The sequence below is a fragment of the Fukomys damarensis genome, unplaced genomic scaffold, assembly GCF_012274545.1.
Source record: "Fukomys damarensis isolate Sample0158 unplaced genomic scaffold, DMR_v1.0_HiC HiC_scaffold_28, whole genome shotgun sequence".
NCBI classification, from domain to species: Eukaryota; Metazoa; Chordata; class Mammalia; order Rodentia; family Bathyergidae; genus Fukomys; species Fukomys damarensis.
The window spans coordinates 13,626,299-13,647,833 of NW_022900940.1; the positions used below are offsets into that span (position 1 = coordinate 13,626,299).

The 21,535-nt window shown below is 39.9% G+C and overlaps 1 protein-coding gene across 1 annotated transcript in view; it reads left to right on the top strand.

Moving 5' to 3' along the window:
- Positions 1-1,397: 1,397 nt before the first annotated feature.
- Positions 1,398-21,535, top strand: part of LOC104863648 (zinc finger protein 791) — a 45,317-nt gene continuing 25,179 nt past the window's right edge. The window contains exon 1 of the mRNA XM_033756993.1: positions 1,398-1,708. The gene's annotated coding sequence lies outside the window, so the exon portion shown is untranslated. The remainder of the gene's footprint in view (positions 1,709-21,535) is intronic.

A 21,535-nucleotide genomic window follows, 5' to 3' on the forward strand; every position in this document is an offset into this window, starting at 1 on the left:
AAGAAATCAGACACACAAGCTTAAATATCGCATGATTGCTCTTATATGAAAAGCCCAACATATAAATAAAAAGAAAATAAAAGATAGATAAAGGGGAAAAATAGATGGAGTGATCAGGGAGGGATGATAGGAAAAATGCAGCAGATGGGACGAAGAGTAGGGGAAGGGGATGTACAAAGAATTAACGTATATTGTGTACGTGCTCCAACTGAATGTAATCATTATGTGCTACACGCATGGACTAATAAAGAAATAAAATTATCTTGGCCTGGGGATGTAGCTCAGTGGTAAGAGCACTGGCCTACAAGCATGAGGGCCTAGTTTTCAACCCTGGCACTATAGATTAAATATGCACATAATAATCCAGAGGTGTAGCTCAGTGGCACCAGCACCTACCTAGTAAGCACAAGATCCTGAGTTCAATCCCTGGTTTCACCAAAAAAAAAACCAAAACAAAAAGTACATAAAAATAAAATTACTTTATTTGTTTACTTGTTCCTTGTCCGGCTCTCCTGTTGGACGGGAAGGCCATGTGTCCGCCCACAACCAAGGGCTCACAAAGGCATAGTCCCAGCCATCACCTGCACTCCCCAAGCTGAGGCTGTAGCCCTGAGCCCTGCCCCAGCATTCCTTCCCCTTTTCCTTTCTGTGTAGTGTGAGGACTGCCATAAAGCAGTGCCGCGGACTGGGAGGCCGAACACCAAGATGTATTGTTTCACAGCCAGAGACTGATGTCTGGAGTCCAAGTCTCACAGGGCAAGGCTTTCTCTGAAGGCTCTAGAGGAGAAGTCTTCCTCATCTCTTTCAGCTTCTGCAGCTCCCTGGAAACCCTTGGTGTGGCCTCACCCACACCCGCCACCCTTCCTTCTCTGCCTTGCTTGTCACGCGGCCTTTCCATTTCGGTAACTGTGTCTGCTCTCTCTGAAAGGACACCAGTCCTCGTGCATCAGCTGTCCGCCCTTCCCAGTATGATGCCAACTGATCATATCCGTAATGACCCTATTTCCAAAAATGTTCGCTTTTGTTTTTTTCCCGGCCAGTGCTCGGATGGAACCTAGGGCATTGTATATGCCAGGCAAGTGCTCTAGCGCTGAACCACATCTGTATCCCCCCAAAATGTCACATTCTAAAGTAATGGAAAGTAGGCCTTCAACAAATCTTTTTGGATGGAGAAAGAAGACAGAATTCAATACATAATAATTTTCTTCTACAGCCAGTTCTCCACAGATTTGACCAAGTGAACTTTTACAAAGTACATTATAAATGAACATTTACAGAAAAAATGAAATGAATAAATTAGTGAATGAATGAATGAATGAGCGGACAAATAATGATTTAATGTCGAACGAAGCATCAATGCAAAAGGGACAGAGGTGGTACAAGGAGGCCAAACGCAGAAAGCGGGCATAATTACTGCGACCCTAGCCCACCAGGTGGCGGTGCAGCCTGCGGGAGCTATTGGATAAGGCGGGGCCAGCCGCTGGCGGGGGCGGGGCGTCATGTGACCCTGTGGACTTCCTGACTCAGCAGTCAGTGCTTGTGTCTGCAGGTGTTGCGTCGGCTGGCGGAGCCCCGCCCCTGTGGAACTGTCGCTGTCCCCGTTTGCCCTCCCTTCCCTCTGTCCTGTCCCCAGGCCAGCACCAGGCTGGCGCTCATCTGCCTGCAGGACTGGTTCCGCTCGCTCTCCTCCTGGGGCTGCAGTACTCTGGTAAGACCACCTTCGTCATCTCGGTGCTCACCCGCCAGCTCTGCGACTCGGTTTCGCAGCCTGCGAGCCGGCTGGGCGCCTCCCTCCAGGCTGGATTTAGGCCCTCTGCTCTCCGCGTGAGAGATAGTTGCCTTGGGAGGGGGCTCCCTAGCCGGCCCGTCACCTCCCAGGGGCCAGGAGTTGGCCGCGAACGTTGTGGCTCCAAGGTCAGCAACTGAAGACTTAATTACATCTAGCCTTGAAAGGGCTGTGCCTTTAGTGTGGTGGACGCTTGGAAAGGGTCAAGTGAACTTGGCACATTTTCAAAGTGGGGGGGGGGCTGTTGTGTTTTTCCTGCCTCCTGGTCTGTGGCGGCAGCCAAAGCGTTAGCTCAAGTGTATCACTTTCTCTAAAGGTGAGCTTTGGGCAAGCCCATCCTTTTTGAGAAAGCAAAAGAATGAACAGCCTCTCTTAAGTTGCCTCTTGGGATGAAGAGCCCCACTGTGAAAGCAAGAAACCAGTGTTTGTTACAGTTGATTGGGCCAAAATAGTCCAGGTTCTTGCGAAAGAGGACAAAAGCATTGCCAAGTGTATACTTCCTAATATCTAGTGAGTAGCTACATTTATTAAAGATCAGGGGACAGTAGCTGTAGGACTAGGCAAAAGGGAAGAGGAAGAAAGGAACTCAACTCAGGCTTCCAGTATTTAATTAAGGGGCACAGCAACAATTTCGTCCTAACGGCACATTGTTGTGGGTATATAATACCCACATTTATTCTTTAGAATATTTCTAGGGATGAATTATTAATTTTAATTTTGAGTATCATTATATTAAACAGTGAGTACTTAACAGGAAAAAATATCAAAAAAGCATTGAATTTTTAATATTTATTGAATATATATAAAAAAGCATCAACATTTTCAGCATTGACTTTTTTGGCATACAAACTCTAAAAAAAGAGCAACAGAAATAAATTCCTACATGAACTACAATGAAAATACCAGTAGCTCGCTACAAAAAAAAATCTTTATCACACCTAAAGCAGCCTTCACGCATGACAACAGCATGTTCCATACACATGTATAGCTTACACTAGTAGCACAAGTGTTTTGCTTTCCTGGCCTTTTTGTAAAACATACATGACATCTCATTGGTCTTACTGTTTTGTCAGGAGGTTCCTAGATTATACAGTTTGTAGTTAACAGGAACATAAAATATCAATATAATCAAGTATTAAAATTCTAAATATATATTGTGCATGTAGAATAAAGAACATTCCACATTAGCTGTGTACTCTCTTACAAAACCTAAAAAATATCAGAAATAAATTCCTACATGAACTACAGTGAAAATACCAATAGATAAGCTGTTTTCTAGGTGGCATGGATATAATGGGGGAAAAAAAGAGACGTGTTTCTGGAGTTTCCAGGAAATAAAAATGTTTAGATTTTGAGAGAGGATCTCACTATGTAGCTCAGGCTGACCTTGACTTTATGGTGTCGCCCAGGCTGGCCTCAAATCTTGATTCTTTTTTTTTTTTCCCCCTTTCTCTTCCACTCCTTTCAGCCTTTCTTCCCTTCCCCATTTACAAAACCTGTTTGCAATTTTTTCTTTCTTTATCTTTTTTTCCTTTACTCTTTCTTTACTTCCCCCTTTCCCCTTCCCTTGTTCTTTTTCCCATGTGAACATTTTCTTTCTACTTCCTAATATCTGTCATCCATTTTGGTCCTTATTTATGCTTTTGGTTTCTCATACAAGAGAAACAACATGATATTTAAACATATGTGTCCAATTTCTTATTTTTCCTTAGAAATATGGACTCAACATTTATCCACTCAGACATATCTCAAGTTTATTCTTCTTATGGCAGAATAGTAATCAATTACATGTTTTTAAAAACCCCTAACTTCTCTGTCCATTTGTCTGTTGGTGGGCGTCTAGGCTGTTTCCACGATTTAACTATTATAAACTGTTCCGCTGTAAACGTGGGTGTGCCTGTATCACTGTGGTATCATGCTTTTAATTCTTTAGGGAAAATACCAAGATAGCTGGGTTAAATGGAATCTCTAGTTTTACTTCTTTGAAGAATCTCCGTACTGATTTCCATATTGGTTACCAATGTACACTCTCACCAATAGTGGAGAAAGGATTCTTTTTCTCCTCAACCTCACCAGCATTTCTTATCAGTTGATTTCTGGATGATAGCTACTCTTTTTGGAGTGAGATGGAATCTCAGTGTTGTTTTAATGTGCATTTCTCAAATGATCAGTGACATTGAATGTTTTTGCACATATTTATTTGCTGTTTTTCTTTCCTCTGGGAAGTGTCCATTCATTTCAGATGCCCATTTTTGGAATATGTCTTTAAATATGAGGGGCCGTTGATTTTTTTGAATTCTTTGTATATTCTAGATGTTAGTCTTCTGTCTGAAGAATAGTTGGTAAAAACTTTTCCCGTTCTGTGGGTTGCCTCTTCACTCTGGTAGTTTTTTGTTGTTGATATTGTTGTTGTGCAAGAGCTTTTTAATGCATTGTGTCCTAGGTGTTATTACTCTGTAATATTTACTGCGTGTGATACCTTCTCAGCCTTTTGGCTAATAGCAAGTATAATATTTCCTGTGTGATTGGGGTTTTGTTTATAAATTATTTGCCTATATGTATGCCTTGAAGAGTTTTACCTATTTTTCCAGCAGATATTTAAATCTTTGATCCATTTTGATTTTAGTTTAGTCTGTGGTTAGAGATATGGGTCTAGGTTTACTCTTCATTCAGCACGTGGAAAGCCAAGTTCTCCAGGGCCATTTATTAAATAGGCTTTCTTCTAGTGAAGATGTTTGTCTCCTTTTTCAAAATTAAGGTGGGTGAATATGTCTTCGAGGTGTTTCTGCATCTTCTAATCTATTTCATTGTTCCTCAAGTTTATCCTTTGGGGAGTACTATGCTTTATTTTTTAAATCACAGTAACTTGTCGTATAATTTTAAGTCAGGGATTGTGATATCCCCTTCCTTGTCTTTGTTACCCAAAATTGCCTTTGCTATTCTAGGTCTCTTCTGCTTTCAAATTAATTTTAGAATTGTTTTTTTCTAATCCTGTGAGATATACTGTGGGATTTCAATTGATTTGCATTAAATTTGTATAAAAATTTTGAAAGTATGGCCATTTTCACTATATTCTTCCCATTCAAGAACAAGAATATCTTCCCATTTTTCTGATAACCTCTTCAATATCGTTTTTCAGAGAACCGTAGTTTTCAATGTAAAGTTCTTTTACTTCTTTCATTAGATTAATTAAAGGGTATTTCAGTTTTTTGGATGCTATCGTGAAAGGTGTTCTTTCCATCATTTGTCTGTTAGTGAGTTTGTTATTCATGTACAGGAAAGCTATTGATTTTTAAGTGTTCACTTTGTATCCAACTACGATGTTGAATTTGGTTATTAAACCTGGATGACCTTTGGTGGAGTCTGTGGGGTCTTCTATGTAGAGTATCGTTGCATCCACAAATAATGATAATTTAACTTCTTCCTTTCCTATCCTTATTTCTTTTATTTCTTTCTCAAATGATATTAACTTCTTCCTTTCCTATCCTTATTTCTTTTATTTCTTTCTCTTGTCTAATTGCTCCAGCTAATGTTTCCTGGACTATGTTGAGGAAGAGTGGTGACAGTGGACATCTTTTTCTTGTTCCTGATTTTAGAGTAAAGGTTTTTGGGTTTTGTTCATTTAGTATGATGTTGACTATTTGTGTAACATAAATGGCTTTCATGAGATTGAGATAAAGACCTTGTATCTAATTTTCTATAGGTTTTTTATCATGAATGTGTGCTGGACTTTGTCAAATGTTTTTTCTGCATCTACTGAGGTGATCATATACTTTTTGTCTTTGGCTTTGTTAATATGGTATATTACATTTATTGATCTGTATATGTTGAAACATCCCTGCATCCCTGGGATGAATCCTACTTGAGCATAGTGTATAATCTTCTTGATGATTTGCTGCATTCTGTATGCCCATATCTTATTGAGGATTTTTGCATCTGAGTTCACTGGGGAGATTAGCCTGTTGTTCTCTTTTTTGGTTAGACCCTTTTCTGGGTTTGGTATCCTGGTAATGCTTGCTTTCAGGAATGAGTTTGGCAATATTCCTTCCCTTTAAATTTTATTAAAGAGTTTGAGAAGTAGAGGCATTAGGTTTTGTCTAAATTTACTGTAGAATTCAGCAGTGAATCTGTTGGGACCTGGACTTTTCTTTGTTCACTCTTCTCTTCCCTGTCCTGTCCTTTCCTTTCTGTGGAATCAGGAATTGAACTCAGGACCTTGAACTTGGCAGGCAGAAACAGCACCACTAAGGTACATCTCCAGCCTCTTGGACTTTTCTTTGTTGATAGGTTTTTTACATCTTCAATTTCATTGGCTGATATTGTGCTATTTAGAATTTTTATATTTTCTTGATTCAGCTTTGTGAATCATACATATCTAGGAATCTATTCCATTTTGTCTGTGTTTTCCATCTACTTAGAATATAGGTTCTTGAAGTAAGTATTGATGATGTCCTGGATTTGCAGGATCTGTTGTGATTTCACCCTTTTTATTCCTAATTGCATGTATTTGAGTCTTTTCTTTCTTTTTTTGATAAGGTTGGGTAAGGATTTGTTAATTTTATTTAATCTCCCAAAGAATCAGGTCTTTGGTTCATGATTCTTTGTGTTGTTTGCTTAGTTTCTATTTCAATCTTTATCATTTCCTTCCTCATACAAGCTTTGGGGTGACTTGCTCTTCTTTTTTTTTTAGAAGCTTGAGGTTCAACCTTAGGTTATTTATTTGAGCTCGCTGTGTTTTTCTGATATGGGAATTCACTACAATAAATTTCCCTCATAGGATTGCTCTCATTGTGTCCCATATGTTTCAGTATGTTGAATTTGCATTATCATTTTATTGTAAACACTGTCTAGTATCTTCTTTAATTTCATCTGTGACCCATTGGTTGTTCAGGAGAGTGTACAGTTATATAGCACAGTCTAAACAAACCAGAAAATTGTATACAATAAATATGACCTCAGTATAACAATATTACCCTCAGCAGAGAAAATTTAAAAGGGGTTAAGGTGAAAAATAAATAAAGAGGCAGAGATAAGAAGCAAGGCTAGAGGACAAAGGAACATTATATAAACTTTGGGAACTTGGTGAAGAAGAGGGGAGGGAAAGAGAGAAGAAATAAAAAAAAGTACAGAACAGAACAACAACAAAAAGCTAGAAACAGGGCTGAGGGGTTAGCTCAGTGGTACCACACCTGCCTTGCACGTTCAAAGGCCTGAGTTTGCTCCCCAGTACCAGGGGAAAAAAAAAAGCTAGAAACAGTGTTCATACTCATAAAGACAAGAACAAACAAACAAGGAAAAAAAAAAAAAAGAAATGAGAGAAAAAGCTCCTTCCAGGCATATTTCTGCTGTCATTGGTAGACAGAGTGGGTAGACATAGCCCAGATCTGTGTTGATTTATCCTAGCAAGCAGCTGTCGATTTATGGTGGGATAGTAGATAATCCCAGCAAGCCTGCACTTTTAGTTCCACTGAAGTTCAGGCTTGTTTCTGGCTGTGAGGGTAGAAATCACTTTGTTCAGACTGCAACACTCTGTTTTGCTGGCTTGGACTCAGCTCCCTGCTTTTTTTTTTTTTTTTTTTTCCTTTCTTTTTATTAAGTTTATTGGTACAATCTAGGTATACAATACAGTTACATTCATCATTGGGATTCTGTACCTTTACATAATAGGTCTTGATTCTCATTTTTCCCTCTTGTCCCTGCCCTCTCTTCCCCTCCCCATTTACAAACACTTTATTTCCATTTTTTAAGTTTCTCATTTTTTTTCCTCTCCCTTATTACCTTTTCCCCACCCTTCCCACTTTCCCTACACCTCTAGCCCTTTACTTCCTATTTCACATTATTAATTATCTCATTAGGATCCTGTGTACTATTATAGTTTTTCACACCAAAGAAACTATTCGGTATTTCAGTTAATTTTTTTTTTTGTATTGGGGATTGAACTCAGGACCTTGTACTTGTGAGGCAGGTGCAGTGCCACTGAGCTAAATCTCTAGCCCTCTCTCCTGTCTTGAACTTGGCTCCTTGACCTCCTGCTGACTTCACCTCAGTTCTGTCCCACCCTGACATTGAGAGCCTGGATGGAGCCAAGCCTTCAGCTAGTCTGAATTCCAAGCTCAACTGACCTCTTTCCAAGATGGCTATTGGCCATTCAACCTCTCCTGGGGGATGTCCGAATACATATAACTCACCAGTCACTGCAATCCACTGCATCCATTGCTCTGTTCCATTGGTACATCTCTCCCTGGAGGCCTCTGGGGCTGCCAGTAGTCACCGTGCTTGCGGAGGTTCGTGGCACCCCTCTCACTCAGTGAGTGAGGGCTTAGGGAAAAAATGCTGCTTGCCACTGTCCTCTTCTGCATTGATATCTCTCTCTTCACTCTCCCCACCGGCTTCAATTCTCACTTCAGATCCTTTCTGGGTTCCAGGGACTCTCTTCCCTCCTTCTTCTCTTCCTCACATTGCTGTATTACAGCATCTGAGCTCCAAATCTTAGAGAGGTAGTTTCTCTGCTTTTCATCATTCTACTATATTCCCAGAAGTCTAAACTGAGTCTCTTGTAGACATTGTGTGGTTAGATTATCTTTCTTTGTTTTTGAGGTACCAGAGGTTGAACCCAGAGAACACAGGTACTATACATCTGCATCCCCCTTTATTTTTTTATTTTGAGACACGGTCTTGCTGAGTTGTAAGGCTATACTTGGGCTTATAATCCTTTGCCTCCATCTTCTGAGTGGCTGGAAATACAGTTGTACATCACTGTTACAGGGGTGTGCGTGTGTGTGTGTGTGTGTGTGTGTGATTCATTCTGCTTACCTCTTTCTTTTGATTAGAGAATTTAATCTATTTACACTTACAGTAATTACTAAAGAGCAGTCCCTGGTGCCTGTAATCCAGCTCTGGGAAGGCAAAGGCAGAAGGATCATGAGTATGAGTCCAGCCTGTGCTATGTAGTGAGTTCAAAGCCTATGTAGACTACATAGTGAGACCTAGTTTTAAAAAAAAAAAAAATTGTGGTTAAGGAGAAATTTAACTTTAACTTGACTTCACACACCCCATCCCATCCCCCGACTAAAGAAGGCTTTACATAAAAGTCTTTTCTGCTCATGCCTGATATGCATTTGTGCCAATTGGGCTATCTTTGAATCCAAGGAAGGAGATTGGGAGGGAGTAAACAGCAAAACTAGGAAATGTAGCCAGATTGTTTCTGCTTTAAGATCTGTTTTTCTTCCCTAATCTACATCATTGCAATCATTTTTTTTTTCAGTCTTCAGCTGCTGCTCTGTGCATCCAGGGTTTTTTATTTCATTCAGTGGAAGGAATAGGTTACACTGCTTCTTATACACCTTGCTGGTAATGGTGGTGGCAAATATTTAATTCTTTCCCTATGCCAGGCATTGTTGAAAATAATGTATGCATTTTAGTACATTTAATACAGCTATGAGGTAGACTGTTGTTATCTCCATTTTACATTTTGGGAAAACAATGCATTACAAAGTAAGGAATATATGAGGACATGCTGCTGGGCAACTGTTAAAGTCAGAGTTGTAATCTAATATAACTCTTTGGAGTCCAAGCAAGGTTTGGAAACAATGTATACATTTTGAGCACATTGGAGGGAACATTTACCCACCTTTTTCTATGACTTCTACAGGCTGTGGGCTGCACTAGAAGTACCCTAGGAGACCCTGAAACCACACAATGGAGGAAGTGACCTTTGAGGATGTGGCTATGACCTTCACCAGGGAGGAATGGGCTTTGCTGAATCCATCTCAAAAGATGCTCTGCAGAGATGTGATGTGGGAAACATTTACGAACATGGCTGCTATACGAAGAACACGGGATAACCAGGAAATTTATGAAGCATACAAAAGTTGCTGGAGAAATGTAAGGAATGAAGAGGTAGAGAAATGCTATCAACATAAAGCTTGGAACCAACATGAAGTGATATTCCTTTGCACTCCAGATGCCACTGTGAACATGAAGGAAGCTGTTTTAAAACCAGTTGAAAGCTTTGCTTATAGAAAGTCCTTGATTGGTCATTCGTTGCCAAATGTGCCCATCATATCTCACAGTGGACACAAACCATGTGAGTATGAGGGATTTGAAGAGATACTGGCTAGATGTAGTGGACCTGGGAAACCTTGCAGTGATTCCCAATCCTTTCAGAAGCAAGCAAGTAGAAAGGAATGTGGGAAAGCCTACTCTGATCTTAGAGAAAGACCTCACCATGATGTGAAGACCTTGGTATGTAAGAAAACTGTGCAAGTCTCTAGCACACCCCAAGACATTGAAATCCATGAAAAAACACACACTGAGGGAAATCCACATGTAGGTAAACAATCTAGGAAAACATTCCGTAAGTGCAAATATTTGCAAAGACAGGAAAGAAGTGACTCTGGTAAAAACTATGAATGCAAGCAATGTAGGAAATTATTCACTACAACCAAATATTTGAAAATACATGAAAGAATTCACACTGGGGATAAACCCTATGTATGTAAGCAATGTGGGAAAGCCTTCACTACACAGAGCTATTGTAAAATACATGTAACAGTTCACGCTTGGAGAAACTTTATGAATGTAAGCAGTGTGGGAGAGCCTTCACTACACTCAAGTATTAGAAAATATATGAAAGAATTCACACAGGGGAGAAACCATATGAATGTAAGCAATGTGGGAAAGCATTTACTATAGCCAAATACTGTAAAATACATGAAAGAATTCAGACTGGCAAGAAACCCTATTTATGTAAGCAATATGGGAAAGCATTCAATACACACAGTTGTAAAAGACATGAATGGATTCCCACTGGGGAGAAACCATATGAATGTAAGCAATGTGGGAGAGCATTCACTACACCCAGTTGTTGTAAAAGATATGGAAAAATTCACACTTTGGGGTGAAACTCTATGAGTATAAGGAATATGAGACAGTATTCACTACGCACAGTCATTGTCAAAAATGAAGTCACAATGGCCGGGCATGGTGGCGCATGCCTGCAATCCCAGCACTCAGAAGGCTGAGGCAGGAGGATTGCTATGAGTTCAAGACCAGCCTGAGCTGCATAGTAAGTTCCAGGTCAGTCTCAACTACATAGTGAGACCCTATCTCAAAAAAACAAAAAAACAAAAAGGAAGTCACACCAAATAGAAATCCTATGTACATAAGCAATGTGGCAAAGAATCTGCTATCAAGTCTTTATTTTGTAGACAAAATAGAACTTATATTTTTTAAAAATAATAATGTTAGCTTTAATATGAAAGAAAAATAGGCAAAATTAGATACATGATATATATAATGTTGGGATATAAGCAGATATCGTCACAATATGAGAAATTACATGCTCATGTATAAGTTCTGTGAAAACGAAACTGTCAAAAACATGTTCACAAGTTCTGAAAATATTTATCTTAATGTAAAATATGGCAAATTCAAAAGTGTCTTGTTACAAGAATACAGAATGTACACACCAAAAATTTAAAAGTAGTGGCAAAATCCTAATTAATAGTTTAGTGGCTTATACCTCCAAATTGTAAAGACTAAACAAAAACTACACAAATACTAACTCTACTCTAAAGTAAAAAATAATTTTAATTCACCATGCTTAATTAAGATGCTTTTGTATTAAGCTCAAAGATACACAAAAATATTTAGTCAACTCAGTATTTTTGTATTAAATACTACAGGTATACATAACTCAGATATTTAAGTGATTTGCTGAAAAACAAATAATGTATGTATTTCAGTGTCTTTATCTGGGATTTTATTTTTGGAAATTTTATGGAGAAATACTGACCTTAAGCTTTTTGCATTACTCCTACAGGAGTAATTGTATCACTCTACAACCTAAGAAATTTTCACAGGATTTTCAAAATGGGCTTACCTATGTAATTTCTCCCCAGTGAGATTTTTGTCATGTATTTGACAATACATGTGTACTGAAAGCGTGCCCACATTGCTTGTATACATATGGTTTCCCCCCATTTTGAGTGTCTTTGGCAAACAGCACAAAGGCTGAAAGCTTTCCTGCATTGCTCACCTGCATAGACTTAATGCTGTGTGAGGTTTTTTTTATGTATTTTACAATAACATTGTGTACTAAAAGCTTTCCCACATTGCTTACATACATAGGGTTTCTCTCCAGTGTGAATTCTTTCATGTACCTTACCATAATCTTGTGTACTAAAAGCTTACCCACAGTGCTGACATACATGTGTTTTACAATAATATCATGTATTAAAAGCTTTCCCATGTTGTTTACATACATAGGGTTTCTCCCGTGTGAATTCTCTCATGTACCTTACAATAATCTTGTGTACTAAAAGCTTTCCTATGTTGCTTACATACATAGGGTTTCTCCCCTGTGTGAATTCTTTTATGTTGTTTACAATGTTGTTATTTAGTTACTTACTGTGGTACCAGGGATGGAACTCAGGACTTTGTGCTTACGAGACAGGCGGCAGAACCACTGAGCCAAATCCCCAGCTGCAGTGTTGATGCCTACTGAAAGCTTTTCCACATTGTTTACATTCATAAGGTTTCTCCCCATTGTGATTTCTTTCATGGATCTGAGCATCATTAGGTGTGCTGGAGGCTTTCATGTTTTTCTTACATATAAAGGTCTCTCTAAGGTGAGTTCTTGCCCTAAGATCAGAGTAGGATTTCCCACCTTGATCATATTCATAGGGTTTCTCTACAGTCTTTGTCCTTGCATGCTTCTGAAAGGACTGGAAATCACAAGTTCTGTTCTTCCATGTTCATTAGATTTACACAGTTTCTCTTCCCAATCCAAGTGCTCGTACGTCTTCAGTCCAGTGTGAGCTGTAATGGGCACGGCTAATGACAAATGCCCAGTCAGGGGCTTTCTACAAGCAAGGCTTTCAGCTGGCTTTAAACTAGCTTGTTTCATCTCCACATTAACATCTGGAGTCCAAAGGTGTATTTCTTTATATTGATTCCAAACTTTATTTCGATAGCGTTTCTCTACCTCTTCATTTCTTAGATTTCTCCAGTAATTTTTGTATTCTTCTTTAATTTCCTGGTTATCCGAGGCTCTTCCTATAGCAGCTGTGTTCCTAAAAGTTTCCCTCATCACATCTCTGGAGAGCTTCTTTTGGGATGGATTCAGCAGAAGCCACTCCTCTGTGGTGAACTTCACAGCCACATCCTCAAAGGCCACTGCCTCAGAAGCAGAGGGATTTGGCTTCTGCTTCTCCACCAAAAGCAGCATCTGCATTACTGGGAGGCTATTTGCTGACCCTCCATCAATGACTTAAGGCTTTTGCTTGTGGCAGAGTGGGCTAGGAAACAGGTGGGGTTTGTGCCCGTCCACGGCAGTGGCAGCTGTTCTGTGTATCTGTGCTTTCTTAGTGGGTTCTTTCCAGTCTCCTGTTGTGCCCCCTCTGTCTCTTGTGAACACTGGAAGTGGCTCCCATTCCACAGCTTCCTGGAGGCATCACTGCTCTGGATCCCGCCATCCAGGACCTTGCCACCAGTACTGCCCAGAAAGTGCAAACTTGGCACAGAGGCCATGGCCTTGGCCTCAGCATGGAGGGGCGGCAGCGCTCAGAGCGGAGCTGAGCCAGAAGGCCGTGCCCTGGGCTCAGAGGAGCCAGCAAAACCCGCCTGGCCCCCCGAGGGGCAGTGGTGACGGCCAAACTTTTATTTTGATAAAAATCTATGTATGTAGGGTTATAAATTTTTCTTTTATAATTTATTTTTTTAAAACAGTGTAAGGGCTCAGTAGTTCCACCGCCTGCCTTATAAACACAAGCTCCCCCGTTGAGATCCCCAGTATCAAAAACAAACAAACAAGCAAAAAACAAGTGTAAGATGGGTGTGGTGGTGCATGCCTGTAATCCCAGCACTTGGGAGGCTGAGGCAGGAGGATTACTGAGTTCTAGACCTGCCTGGGCTACATAGTGACTTCCAGGGCAGCCTGAACTACATAGTGAGACCCTGTCTCAAAAAGAAAAAAAAAAGCAGTTTATAGGTTGGGGATGTAGCTCAGTGGCAACCTGCCTGCCTCACAAGTGCAAGATCCCTGGTTTAAAAAAAAAGTGTGTGTGTGTGTGTGTGTGTGTGTGTGTGTGTGTGTATGTGTATAGTAAGACCTAAAGTCTCACTTCCACTCCACGGAGCATGAACAGCCAGAAGGGCCTTCACTATGCTGAGTCCTATAGCCCAAGATGGCTCCGGATGCAAGACCCAGGGCCTTACTTCCGGGAGCCTTGAACAGCCCAAAGGGCCTCCAAGATGCTGGGACCTATAGCTCAGTGAGGCTCCGGCAGCTCAATGGAGGAACAAGAGTCACCCAGGAAGGAACACACCAGGCTTGTTGGTAAATAGACCTTTATTATTCTGGCCAGACGGCACTCCCAGAGCCAAGTAGCTCAGAGAGGCGCCAGCTCAGGGGTTAGCACAGTTTTTTAAAGGCAAGAGAAGAGGATTGCAAGTGAGCCAGTGGTCAGGGGGTCGGTTTTCTGCCATCTATCTAAAGGAGTCAGCTGTACAGTGTACCTGGTCTTTTATCTCCAGACCTCAGGCTGTTCTGTTCTAATGAGGCCTTAAGTTGCTATCTTGTTTACCCGTAGCAGGCTTCCATACACTCTGTTTTAATCTTATCTTGTGCTGCTATATGCTGGCTAACTAGGGGCTACATAGCAGTTAGAGTCCATATATATATATGTATATATATATATGTGTATATATATATATATATATATATACACATATATATATATACATATATATATATGGACTCTAACTGCTATGTAGCCCCTAGTTAGCCAGCATATAGCAGCACAAGATAAGATTAAAACAGAGTGTATGGAAGCCTGCTACGGGTAAACAAGATAGCAACTTAAGGCCTCATTAGAACAGAACAGCCTGAGGTCTGGAGATAAAAGACCAGGTACACTGTACAGCTGACTCCTTTAGATAGATGGCAGAAAACCGACCCCCTGACCACTGGCTCACTTGCAATCCTCTTCTCTTGCCTTTAAAAAAACCAGGCCTGAAAATGTTACTTGCAAGCTAACTCATAACAAACTCATGCTTTTGACCTTATTAAGATTTTTGTGACTAAAGTGTGACTAGTGTTTTTTAAAGTATAAATCTACAGGTGCCGGAACATTATATAATTCACAAATTCCACAGATTTCTACCACCAAAAACAAATATTCCACTTCCATACTATAGTGCACCTCTCTCCCTCTTAGTGGCCCATACTCTTTTTTAAAAAGTTTGAACTTCTATAGCTCTGCCTAATATATCTGTGCCTCTGTTTAAAAAAAAATAAAAGCTGCATGTGTTTATTTAAGGTTATTGTGCAATATTATGTTCCCGGGAAATGTATGCATACACTTTCTTGATTTGAAAAGATCTCAAATACTGTATTTTCCAGAGCTCTAGAGCACTAAGGTTTCTTTGAGGGTCCATTTTTGCATTGTTATTGCCTGAGGATTTCTGAATTTCTGAGTGAAAATGCTGCACTGCGGCTCAATTGCTGGGTGGTGGACTGTTGTGCCCAGATCACGATATCTCCAAAGACCATCAAGGAGTCTAGTCCGATGTAATTACACGAGGAGTTTATTGCAAGCTCGAGCCTGGGCTCCCGGACCTCACCAACGTAGTGGATTCGTACCGAGAGCCCGGAACCCTATTTTAAACAGGCTTTTTATCGGCAAAGAAGCAGATCTAGGGGCTTTTTAGACAGGTCAGTGCCTGATTGATTAACATGTTGAAAATGCAGGCAGGGGACAAAGGTCTGCTGACTTGAGTTGGTGGTTAGCAATCACGTACTACTCTGCAGTCACACATTGATAATTAATAGATATCTATAGGATGGTTCAAAGGCCACCAAGACCTTCAGGATGAGCAAACAGTTTGACAATTAACTTGGGGTCTCAATGTCTAGAACCACTAACTTACAGGTTAATCAGGATCCGGACTTCAAACAGTACAAGACTGCCTTCCATTCCTAAGCCAGAGTTAGAACAAAGGTCGGAGCTATGGCTACAATGGGAGGGGGTTAGAGCACTGTCTCCTAGGCCCTTTGTCATTTAGCATGGGCTTGTAGTTTGGTCAAAAGGGCGCTTTGGGGTTTTCTAGTAACTGGGCGGTGACCTGATCACAGAATGGAGTAACTTTTTCAAAATAGGAGTTAGTTTGGGCTCTGTAGGACTAAGCATGCTCATGGGCAGATGGATTCATAGGACAGCAAGTTGAAATTTCTTTCAGCAGGTTTTGAATATGGATTTACTGGAACCATTGATAATGTACTGTTAATGAAAGGTGTAATGAACAGAGGAAATAGATATTAGAGATTTTTGAAATGAATGTCCTTTGGGAATACAGGAGTAATACTTTTCAGGTATCTAATTGAAATTGTGGTTTGGAGAACATGTTAATCATCCGGGAATTGCCCTTGAAATGGAGGTTGCTGCAAAGTAGCTCCACTGGTGTCCTAGTTACTTTTCCCCTTGCTGAGACAACATACCCAGCACCCACAAGTTAAAGGAGGAAAGGTTTATTTTAGCTCAAGGTTTGTAAAGGTTTCAGTCCGTATTCAGCTGGTCCAAGTCACGGTGGCATGGCAGAAGGGCATCACAGAGGAGAGCAGTTAACTGCTGAGCAGGTTGGAGGCAGCAAGCTGCAGCAGGTGAAGCAGTGAATTTGCAAGAGCTGCGCAGCAGCAAGCCTGCCTCTTCCTTTTATCCCATCCATCCTTTGGGGTAGTGCAACCCACACCCAGGGTGAGTCTTCCCATTACCAACACCCAGAACTAATGTAGTACTCTCACACCATTAATCCCAGGTACTCACTTTTAATCCACATTCACACATCTGAGATCCAGCCGTCTCCTGACAGCCCCATCTAGGAGAGCATGAGGCTTTGGGGAGACATGTAGCTAGAAGCGATAATAATAGGTATTAACAGGCAGTAAGAATTAATTAGTTGTTTCAAATTAGTTAGAATTGGCATGGCAATTAGGCATTGAAAAGGTTTTTGGAGAATTCCTATACAATTATGTTTGATAAAAAAGTTGTTGTCTGGAGAAATTTGTCTGATTCATTCATTTTTATAGCCTAATGCCAGAAAGCATATTGATTTTTAGTCACTCAATTTTCATAGTATTAAAAAAGAACTATTTTAGAATCCACATTGTTGCTCTTTGAGGTGTTACATTGATAGGGAAAACTTTAACAGCGAAAATTTAGGAAATGTCACAATGTAAAATAACTTCTGCTCCTCACTCTGCTTAATTCAGAATTAACCGTACCAGAGACACCTAGTCTCCCAGAAAAGTTTGTAAGTGAAAAGAACCATTGTTAGCTTTGTTAATCAAACAAGCTCCCTGCCCCCTGGCTAGAGTAGGTAACTGAATGAATCTAAAAGGTAACTTCCCTAACAAAGAACTTCATCCGGGTTGAAATTCACCTGCCTGGCTATCGTGTTTTGGGTATCTGTGAAAATGCAGTGTAACCGACTGGATAACATCAACGCTGTAAAACCCTATAAAAGTAAGAGTTGTAGCCCAATGGGGGAGTCGATCAAGGCACCACCATTAGGTGTGATCGATCCCCATCAATGGAGTGAACTTTTTAATTTTACTTCCATTCTGCTGCCTCTCTGTGTGTCACTTGCCGTCTCCTTCTGTAACAGTATGTCCTGATGGTATAAGTGAAGCTTCACCACTAACTTGAAAAGTAAACTGTCCTGCTCAGTCACTGTAAGATGGAGGAAAGTCATTAAAACTAATTTGTATACTAAATTATACTCTTAACAACAACATTAGACCGTTCTATCTGCATTTACATCCACACTACTAACTTGTACATCGTGAAGGTTGGATCTTGTTTTGAATCTGTTAAGCCATCCATGGCTGACAGTAAAAACTGCACCCTGACACCCATTTTTTTCTTCATGTCTTCAAAGAGATAATTATAAACACATATTTACCAAACACTGCCATACCCATCTTTATGTAATGAATAGTACTAGACATAAGAAATCAGATAAACACCAACGCAATTACAATGAGGGACCTCAATACCTTGTACAAATAGACACATCAACTAGACAAAACAAAAAAAAGTGAACAAAGAAATGTCAAGGTTGAACCAAATATTTCAGCAAATGAACTTATAACATAGCTACAGGGTATTCCACAAAACAACAGTGGGATACATTTTTCTTAGGAGCACATGGGACTTTCTCCAGAATAGAGCACCTGCTAGTCTATAAACCATGTTTAAGTAAATGCAAAAGAATTCAAAGTATCCCATGCATATATGCAGTCATACTGTAATGAAACTAGAAACTAATGCCAAAGGAAACCATAGAAATTATACAAACACAGTTGGGGATTTCACTCAGTGATTCTGCTGCTTGCCTTGTGTGCACAAGGACCTGAGTTTGATCCCCGGTACCAGAAAGCAAAGCAAAGCAAAGCAAAACAAAACAATAACAAAAAATAAATTAGACAAACAGAAATTAAATAATACCTCTCTGAACCATGAATGAATCTCACACTCACACACACACACACACACACACACACACACAACAAAATCAAGGAAGAAATGAGATAGTTCTTAGAACTAACCAATAATACCAGTACAACATACCAGAACTTAGAGAACAAAGTGAAAGCAGACATAAGGAAGAAGATTATACCTATGAATGCCCACATCAGAAAAACAGAGCAAGCCCAAGTAACCTAACAATGCACTTCAGGTTTGTAGAAAAAAAATGCAAAGGATTGATGAATCAAAGAGCTTTTTTTTTTCTTTCCAGTATCTCATTATATAGCCTAGGCAGTCCTAGAGCTTGCAGCAATCCTTCTGTCTCAGGCCACCTGAGTGCTGAATTACAGGCCTGCACCACCACACCCAGTTATTGAGTTTATTCTTTGAAAGAATAAACCAAACAGACGCACCTTTAGCCAGTCTTATAAAATAAGGAAAGAAAAGACCCAGGTCAATGCAATTAAAAATGAAAAGATAAAATCCAACTGGACGCCGCTGAAATATGAAAGATTATTAGTAACTACTTTGAGAACCTGTATTATAATAAAATGTATTCAGAAAAAATAGATAAATTCTTAAATACATATTAAGTACCAAAGTGGACCAAGGTAACATAAAACCCTGGGTAATCCAATATCTGGCAAAGAGTTTGAGAAGTAATAATAATTTTAAAATCCTACCAACCAAGGAAAGCCCTGGTTCCCGTGGATCCACTTCCAAATACTGTAGGAACTTTAGGAAAGATTGAATTTAATGTTTAATGAAATTGAAAGGGAAGGAATACTCTCAAAGTCATTCCTTGAAGGCAGCGTCATTCTGATTCCAAAACCATTAATTAGCCAACCAAAAAATAGAACTATAGGTTAATTACTTTAATGAACATTGATACAAAAATCCTCAACAAATACTGGCAAGTGGATGCAACAAATAATAAGAAAGGTCATACATCATGAATAAGTAGGGTTTATTCCAGGCATCCTAGAATAGTTGAACATACACAAATCAATAAATACAATACATTGCATAAATAGAAGCACGAAGGAATCACATAATCATTCCAATTAACTCAGAAAAAGCCGTTGACAAAATCCAACCTCCGTTTGTGACAACCCTGAAGAAAATAGGTACAGAAGGATTTACTCTCAATCTGATAAAAGCTATTTATGACAAAACAATGGCTGACATTATATTCAATGGGGGAGGAACTAAAAAGATCTTTCTTCTAAAATCAGGCACAGGACAAGGATGTCTGCTGTCACCAGTAGCATTCAATATAATTCTCAAAACATTACGCAGAACAATCAGGAGAAAGAAAGAAAAGTGATCCACATAAGAAAGAAGTCTAACTGCCATTATTTCCAGAAAACATGACTCTCTACACAGAACATGCAAAAAAATCCAGCAAAGCACTCCTAGAATTAACAATCAACTTCATTATCGTAGCAGCATAGAAAGTCAACACAAAAATCAATAGTGTTTCTGTACACCATTAATAAACTCACCAAGAAAGTAATTAGGGAAACAGTACCTTTCACAGTTGTGTAAGAAAAAATAAATATCTAAGAATTAACCTAACCAAATATACAAAAGACCTGTACAATGAAAACAACAGTATACTAAAAATCTGATGATACCAGAAAATTGAAAATTACCCTGTTTTTGATAGGCAGAAACAATGTAGTCAAAATAGCCATAATTCCAAAACTGATGGATTTATTGCAATTCTAATAAAAATCTTGACAATATTTCTGACAGAACTAGATAAAACAATTCTAAAATGCATATGGAATCATAAGAGACATAGAATATCAAAAGCAACCGTGGGAAACCAGAACAAGGCAGGAGGAATCACGATTCCAGACTTCGAGTTATACTATAAAGCAACAGTGATAGAAACAGCATTGTATTGGCAGGAATATGGATCAGTGGAACAGAATAGGTGATGCACAAATGATCCCAGGCACCTTCAGCTGTTTGACAAAAGGGCCAAAAACTTAGGCTGTAGGAAAGACAGCTTCTTTAATAAATGGTCCTTGGTAAACTGGCTATGTACATGTAGAAGACTGAATGTACACCCATATCTCTCATTAAACTAAAATCACAATGGAGCAAAGATCTAAATATATTAAAACAGAAACACTTTAGGTACAACTCTTGAATAAACAGGTGCAAGAGACATGATATTACAGTGATACAGGCATACCCATGTTCACAGTAGCATAATTCACATTAGCTAAATCTTGGAAGCAGCCTATATGTCCATCAACAGATGAATGGGTAATGAAAATGTGGTATTTATACATGATTGAGTACTACTCTGGCAGAGAGAAGGATAAGTCATTTGTAGGAAAATCAGTGCACCTTGGGACTATAATGTGAAGTGACAAATCAAATGCAGAAATTTAAATGTTCCATGTTGTCTCTTTTATGAGAAACCCAAAATATAAATAAAAAGCAAAAAAAAAAAAAAGGATAGATAATGGGTGGATCGATCTCTGCCTTGCTTGTCACCCACCTGCTCTTTCCATTTTGGTAACCTTGTCTGTTGAGAGGACACCAGACACAGTGCATCAAATGTCCACCCCATTCCAGTATGATCTCAACTAATAATACCTGTAATGACCCTATTTCTAAAAATGTTTACTGTTTATTTTTCCAGTGCTTGAGTGGAACCTAGGGCAGTGTCCATGCCAAGCAAGAGATGTACTGCTGAACCACATCCCCATCTCCCAAAATATCACATTCTGAAGTCATGGGAAGTAAGAGGGAAAAAGAGGACAGAATTAAACACATAACAGTTTTCTACAACAAATTCCCCACAGATTTCACCAAATGAACTGTTACAGAGTATACTGTCAGTGAACATTTATAGAAAAATGGAATGAATGAACCAACAATTCCAAGCTGGTATAACGGACTGCGAGCTATTGCCACGAGGTGGCGCTACAGGCGGCGGGCGCGATTGAAAAGGCAGACCAGGCCGCTCTTGCCGTGCGCTCCGGCAGCGGCGCCTGGACGGGCGCTGGGCGGGGCGAGTCCACTGACTCGCTGGCCTCCCGGGGTCCCGCCGCTGTACTCAGCCCGTGGAAGTCAGAGTCGTGCTGGCGATCCAGAGAGCCGTGAAGGGGTCCCCTCGTGTGGAAGTCGTCTCCGCCGCCGTTTCCCGCCCTCCCGTGTCCTCTCCAGGCCAGCCCCAGGCTGGCGCTCACCTCCCGCC